The following is a 7,531-nucleotide window of genomic DNA, read 5'->3' as shown; positions in this document are numbered from 1 at the left end:
GCAATCATGCGCATATGCCAGTCATAGCTTAATACTATTGGGCCCAATCCTATCCAACTTTCCAGCAGCAGTGCAGCCACAATGCAGCCCCAAGGTAAGGGAACAAATGTTCCCATACCTTAAGGGGACCTCTGTGACTGCCTCCCCACCACAAGATACTGTGCATGCCCCATTGGCACAGCTGCACCAGCACTGGAAAATTGGATAGGATTTGGCCCATAGTCAACAAGTGATTAGCATGCATGTGTGAATCAGGCCTTAACTTTGTGCACTGCATTTAGTGGTGAAATAACCCAACCCCGGTGACTTATTCTGAGCAACTAATCAGCTTCTTTTTGCAATGAAAAGCATGGATTTCGCCTATGGTTGCCACCTTTAATCTGCTTTCCATGCCTTTAGCAGCGGCCCAATAGGCAGACATTCAACTGGTGAAGTGTCTCCCATTGCTGCATCTCCATGCTATGAAATGCTGCACCTATTCAATTTCTTCCTGCAATGCAGCTGTTAAATTCCCAGGCATCTTACCTGAAATAAGTAGCAATCCCATCTCCTTGGCAGCTTTGCCAGTTCCGTACAGAAGATGTGCTCTATTCAGAGCCTTTCAGTGGATTGTGGTACATGAAAACATTATTATTTAAATCAGAGCTAACAACAGGGGGTTTCATCCCACCTCATGCTGGAATAATGTAGGCCAGCCATAATGAACCTGTTCCTGGGGTAGAATTAATGTGAGATAGTAATAGTGATTAGGTAATTATCAACTACTGTAAGTATTTAACCTTCTCTGTGACAGGCACATCTGGCATCACCTGAACTCACACAGACTCTCTGAAAAGAATTAACAATTTTAAATTATGCCATTTAAGCTATTAATCGAGAAATTTAAAAAAGAACTCAAGAATAAAGCAGGTCATACACATTGTTCTCATGTTTTTAGTATTTTGGCATCACTTAAATCTAGGGTTTTTTTTTTCCTTTCTGCGTTAATATAAAATTAATATGGGATTGCAAATGTTGCAGGATAGTCAGGCAGATTGACACATCCAACTGCTGGTGGAGGGGGAGGGGAGAGAGAACACTATGTTCAGAGATGAACATATCTGCAAGAATTCACCACTATTTTCATGTTGCCAAACAGACAACCTGCTTTTAGGGCTGACTAGTTGTCTGGTGCTAATGGGATTTAGCTGATCATTCATTTACAGTGGGCGGAATCCATACTTTGCTATTCACCCTTCTAGGGAACATGTTACATAAGAGCTGATTATATTTTTCAGCAAGGGAGAAAAGGAGACACTTGTGCAGCAGCAAACAGGCAAGCAGGCACACTCCCTTCAACTGCACAGTTAGTTCTCTGGGTTAGGACCCTTAAATTTGTGCTTTCCAACTCACATCATGGATCCAACTGAATAATAAACTATAAGGCATATTTAACTAAGTTTTCTTTCATTTTATCTTAACACGGAGTTATTACTGCAAGCCTCATAAATGCTGTTATTTCTCAGCCTCTTATTTCTTGATGTTTGCAATTGGCATCAGAGGGTATATGCCTTACCTGTGTAAATGCTTCAATATCACTTGGCGATGTTTAGTTGGGACATTTCAAAAGTGGTATTGCATGGCTGGAGAAAACAGAGATAGAACAAATAATTTCCATACAGGCTAGTGATGGCATTATAATGTTGTCTAAAGTGGAAAGGTAATAGAAGTGTGGAACGCTGAAGAAGGACTTTTATTCACCTGTATTTATAAGGACACAGTAAACAGAAAAATGGGCTGAAAGGCAAGAACAATTCTGCCCACAATTACAGTTCACTTTGCAATGTTATCAGCTAATAGAGTAATATCATCCAGTGGCATCACTAGAATTTGCACCACCCAGTACGGGCGGCGAGCACATCACCCTTATGATGAACCTGCTCCCATGCAGTGGGCAGAGTAACACCCTGGGCAATGAGCATGGTGATGAACCATCGCCCCACCCTGCTGGGGTGGATATAACTTTTGATAGAGGTATTTCAACGTGGTTTGTTTCATTGCATTCTGCATGGAAATTATGCATCAATTAATATATAACATGATGATATTACTCAAATAGACCAAGGTTTTAAAAATTTTGGTGAGGAATGGTGTCACACACACCCCCGTGTGTATCACCTGGTGCGGCCTGCACCCCCACACCACCACCCCCCCCAGTGACGCCACTGATATCATCAGAAGGCTCTTGCGAGATAATGAGTTGATTATGACAAGGGTATCACAACAGTGCTCTTCACTGCTGCATCACATCATTCCAGGCCAGCGCAAAACATAAGGTTCATCATGTATTCTACTATATATGTTGGATTTATAGCACACTGGCAGCCCAATCCTATGCATGTTTACTCAGAAGTAAGTCTTATTAGTGTCAATAGGGCTGACTCCCAGGAAAGTGTGGATAGGATTGGGCTGTAAGACAGCTCCATGGTCAACATATTTCAGGTGGAAAATTGGCCTTTTGAGGAGCTGATTTCTCACCAAAGCATTTGTGAAAGATATGCAAAGAAATCTGTGTTTGTTTCATAAATCTGTGGCAAACATTTTTGCAGAGCACGTCTTGTACTACATTGTGCACTGTGCACAATTAATGCATGTTACATGATGGAGACATTGCTGCTTCTCACAGGAATATGGTGAGAATGTGAGCAGTTTTAATGTGAGCAGTTTTCTAGATACTTCTTTCCTCCTGTTTAGAATGTTTGCATGATTTCATGCTTAGCAATGACTTGTAGGTAATATGGCTCAGCAAAACCAATAGGATGGCACAGAGAACTTGACTGTTGTTGAGTGATGATACAGCACTTGCTTACATCACTGAATATTATTACATAATGTCATGAAAGGTAACAAAGCAAATCATAAAAGACATGGACAACACTGTGCCATTGTCACATCATTCGATACTTATATGATGATATCACTGGGTTCACACAACTCAGACCAAAATAAATGGACAATAAAAGTGAAAACTACTAAATATGTTATAGTCCCAGCCCAGTGATGTTCAGCTCCTGTTTCTAACCATTTAAGATCTTCTGGGCATTTGGTTGCAGTTTGCTTTGCACTGAAAATGAAATGTCTTGCTGTTGATGTCAAAAGAATGAGGTTTGCTCCCTTTATCTTCTATTTTAGAGAAGTTTGCCTTCAGGAACCTCCTTCTCATGGAGATCAAACAATGTCTTAACCTTCTCTTTGATTAAATAATTTGGCTGATGGTTCCATTCTCAGTGCTCTATGCTGGGTCAAGTGTTATTACAGTGAATGGTTCTGGGTCCAGCAAAGTTCCTGAAGAACATAGGTGGCATTACCCTGCACATGCCCGATCTTGTCTGATCTCGGAAGCTAAGCAGGGTCAGGCCTGGTTAGTACTTGGATGGGAGACCGCCTGGGAATACTGGGTGCTGTAGGCTTATACCATAGTCTTTTGCAGGGCTTTTTTTCTAATGGAACGCGGGGGGACGGAGTTCCGGCACCTTTTTGCAGGGGCCCCTCCCCTTCGGAGGCATTCCAGGAGGGGGGGGAGCAAAACAGAGGCAGAGTAGACAGGCACAGGATTGGACTCTTAGGCTGCCATCCTATCCACAGTAAGCCGCATTCACTAAAGTGGACTTCTGAGTAGACATGCATAGGATTGGGCTCTTAGGCTGCAATCCTAGGCACTTTCCTGGGAGTAAGCTCCATTGACTAGAACAAGACTTACTTCAGAGTAGACATACCTAGGATTGGGCTCTTAATCCTGGCAGAGATATATATCTGCACCCATTTTCACATGCTAAGGGCTGGTGAAAAGGGATTCTACATGTGTACAACATGCTGTCCAGCCTTGCCAGAGATCTTCCTCATCCTTCCCCCACAAGCATGCCCTCCACCAGCCAGCATTTGCAGCTCCTCTCCAGCAATGCACAGCAGCTGCTCAGGGCAGCAGAGAACATACAATTGCATGCCAAGCGCCTTCCCAAAGACACAGAGTATTCTGATACCTGAATTAAACCATATTTAATCACTTGTTTGCAAAAGTAGCTGTTTCTGTGTGCACCTAAGGAACCCCTCTCATGTAAGAATTCCTTTTTTGTTCTTACTCCCACAGTTGCTTAGAGTAATTTTACTACATGGAACTCATGTAAGCCATTTTTCGGAATCCATTCATTGCTTCTTCTCCTCGAAGTAGTGCCATACTACATGCTACAAGTGCACCTGTACAGTATTTTTCCCCATGTGTTGAAAAAGTAGCTAGGGGGAAGGGGATGTGGAGATTGAGAGCCCAATCCTATGCATGTCTACTCAGAAGTAAGTTCATCTTTAGGGGGGAAGCACATAAAAAATACTTTATTTCTCCAATAAAAAATGGTTTATAAATAAATAAATAAATAAATAAATAAAAGATTAACAAGTTGTGAGTTCCTGCACCTTTTTTTTCACAAAAAAAGCACTGGTCTTTCGAGACTGAAGGTTGCTAACCATTTTTTTTAAGGTGGCATTTTGAAGGAAGAAAGCATGTGTTCCAATGTTCTTGATTTTCTATAAGCTTTTTGTCAACTCCTTCTCAGTGCTAAAGTCTGGCAAAGTTATAAGAAGTTAAAAATCACAAGGGCAGCCCAATCCTAACCTGCATTGGAACAGGTCAGTCAGCTGGCCTGCGCTATATCCAACACAGGGTTGGGGCTGGCTGCAGCGTAGCCTAGAGCAAGAGGAATCAATTCCCCTTACTCTGGATGACACAGCAGCAGCTTGAATGGGGCAACTCAAATCTGAGCCACCTAAAGAGGTAGCATAGAACCAAGCAGCCCTGTACTATGCCAGAACGCCTGGGAAGGGGATTAGGATCTGGCGTAAATGATGGATCCTGGCACTACCACTCTCCTGGGCCTGGCCCACCCATGGGCAGTTTGGATTACGCCCTGAGATATCTAACTACTAGCATGCATCGTAACAGATCCTCTGTCTCTGGAAATTCAGCCATACGTATTTTAAAATACATATTTGTTCCTTCCCCACCCCTCTGTCAGTATGAGCCTTTCTCTAATACACAGATTTTATTCATTTTGTATTCTTCTCACTACATCAGAGAGTCTCTTTCTTTCTCTTTATTAGTAGCCAGTAATATATTAATGCATTCCTTGGTGTGAAATGTGCTCTTAAGTATTACCTCGGACACTCATTTAGCTGAATTTGATAGTGACAACCCATTGACATTGGTGAGGTTAATGATCCAATCCTTTATTTCATCGAACAAGTTGAACAACATTTAGTACACTGTTTCACGATGTCCTAGAGAGCTGTCTTGGCTATTACTTTAATAGTGCTATGGCATCTATGCCCTTTAAGTAATTGGCACCATGAAAATACTCTCTAGGTCCTGTCACAATTGATTAGTATTGTGCTGAATTACGCCCCCCCCAAAAAAAAAAAAATCACTTTTTTTTGTTTTTGTTGGAGAATGGTGAAATTTGATTCCTAGGTCACTGCAATGCCTTTGGTTTCACTGTCATCAAACAAGCAATCTTTTTTTTTTCCAACTAGATTTGCAGTATCCCACTCAATAATACCTTCTATACAAACCATCAGTGCCCTTGTCCACTCCAAAAGTTTTAGGCCTGGAATCATTGTTGAAAGAGAGGAGAGGAACAGAATAATCAGTGAATGACCCTTTTTTATGGGAAGATATTCCCACAACCCACCAGTTGTGTATCAATAAAACATACACAGAAGTGAAAGCTTGGTAAAGGTTTCATACGAAATACTTTACTCATAGTTCAGAGTTGTATACAGGCGTCTTCTGATCAGAGGCTCTGCTACTTTGAAACAGGGAATCCTAGAGCTGTTCCCTTTGGGTGGAAGTCTGATGAAAGGGAAATGAGGTCTGCCATTACAGAGATACAGTACACATCCTTCTCCTGCAATGGTCTGGAAAGAAGTGAGAGTCTGAGAAGGAGGGGAGGAAGGAAATAGTGTTGAGGACCACACCACCTGCAAGAACCATAGAGGGGCAGGTGAAGAGGTCTCAGGTGTCACTGCCCTCCAGAGTCCTGCAAGTGGTAGTGAATCCAAATTCCAATATGCATTACCCAGTAACGCCCTGGACAATTGGTATAGGAATCTTGGGCAGCCCACTCCAAAGGTAGAGTTGAGCCAGCTCAAGCCTTCCTTCCTACGCCAGCCACGAGTATTGTAAACATGTCATAAGCCATGTCTGTGCCAATTTGAGAGCCAGCAGCACCAGAAAAAGGACGTGCACCAGGCTGCCAGCCCCAGATCCAGTCTTTGTGCTAGCCAGCACAGATAAGTGTGTGCTGGGTGATGCAGGGGTGAGAGAGGGTGGCAGGAAGGTGGTGTGGAAGGGGAATGGGGTTTCTGGGCAGGGGGAGGGCAGAACAGGAAGAATCAGGCCGGGGAGGTGGGATTGACAGCAGTGGTGCATGTCGAATCCTAATCCCACCCTCTGGTCAGGCAGTCCTATACAGGATTTGTTCGTTTGTTCGTTTTTAATCTATGATGGGGCTTTAACTTTTTCCCTCCACTGGGATCTAATCCAGATTAGTACTCCCCAATGCTGCTGTTTCCCTCTGGAGGGAAAGACCACCAGCAGTTGACTGTAGCAGATGGAAAGGATTAAAATTCCCCTTCACTTTTGTCCTGGTCCAGATGTACATGGATCTGTATCACCCTTCAAGAACACTGGGGTACATTGTATTCAATCCAAAATAGTAGAATTGTTTGATCGCTCTCATTTCTGGCTTTCTTTTAAAAGAGAGAGCCATTTATATGGCCATTACCCAGCCTATAAAAGAAAGAATGTTTCAAAAATTTATCTCATATTCTATGGAAGGTCCTCGGAGTGCAAGAATCCAGATGGAACAAGAACTGACAGGACCATATGGCTGGTTTGCAGTTTAATTTTTGTTTGCGAGTTTGCTTGTTAGTGTGATTTTTAACAGGGAGAAAAGTTTGCATTATGCATGAGACTGGGTGGAACTATTGTCATCTGCTGTTTTGATATGCCTAACCAAACCAATCAAAACCCTCCACAAGGAAAAGTTACGTCAGTATACCTTTGAAACATAGGAAACAAACCATACAAAATGAACGTCCAAAGATCTCTCATGAATTTCATCAGCGTTTGACTCATCATTTATCAAACTATATTCCATGTTGTGTTGCATTTGTAACAGTAAAGCCACAAACAGTTTCTGTGGCAGGAAGAAGGGAAGAGATGAAAATGTTTCCCAAAAACTTTTAAAAGACTGCCCAGCTGCAAAACCAATTAAAAGCTCTTGTCAGTGCCCAAAGAATTGCAGAACCAGTTGCATGCATTTCAAAAGCAGTTTGTATATGGCAGGGAGACCCAAATTGGAGGAAAGGGGGTCTGTGTGGATCCTGGCACATAGCTTAAATCTCACTGTTGGACAGGATGTGAAATATGATCTAGAACTGTTGACTGATGAGCAATAGAGAGGTTCATATAATGCATAACTGGGCCATTCTGTTGGGTGAC

At 42.5% G+C, this 7,531-nt stretch overlaps 1 pseudogene; it reads left to right on the top strand.

Annotated features, from left to right (window-relative positions):
- The first annotated feature begins 3,330 nt into the window (after nucleotides 1-3,330).
- LOC136650154 (5S ribosomal RNA) lies at nucleotides 3,331-3,449 on the top strand (annotated as a pseudogene).
- The last annotated feature ends 4,082 nt before the right edge of the window (nucleotides 3,450-7,531 follow it).

Source organism: Tiliqua scincoides, chromosome 4 (assembly GCF_035046505.1).
Source record: "Tiliqua scincoides isolate rTilSci1 chromosome 4, rTilSci1.hap2, whole genome shotgun sequence".
Classification (NCBI taxonomy): Eukaryota; Metazoa; Chordata; class Lepidosauria; order Squamata; family Scincidae; genus Tiliqua; species Tiliqua scincoides.
This window is presented reverse-complemented; position numbering and strand designations above follow the sequence as displayed.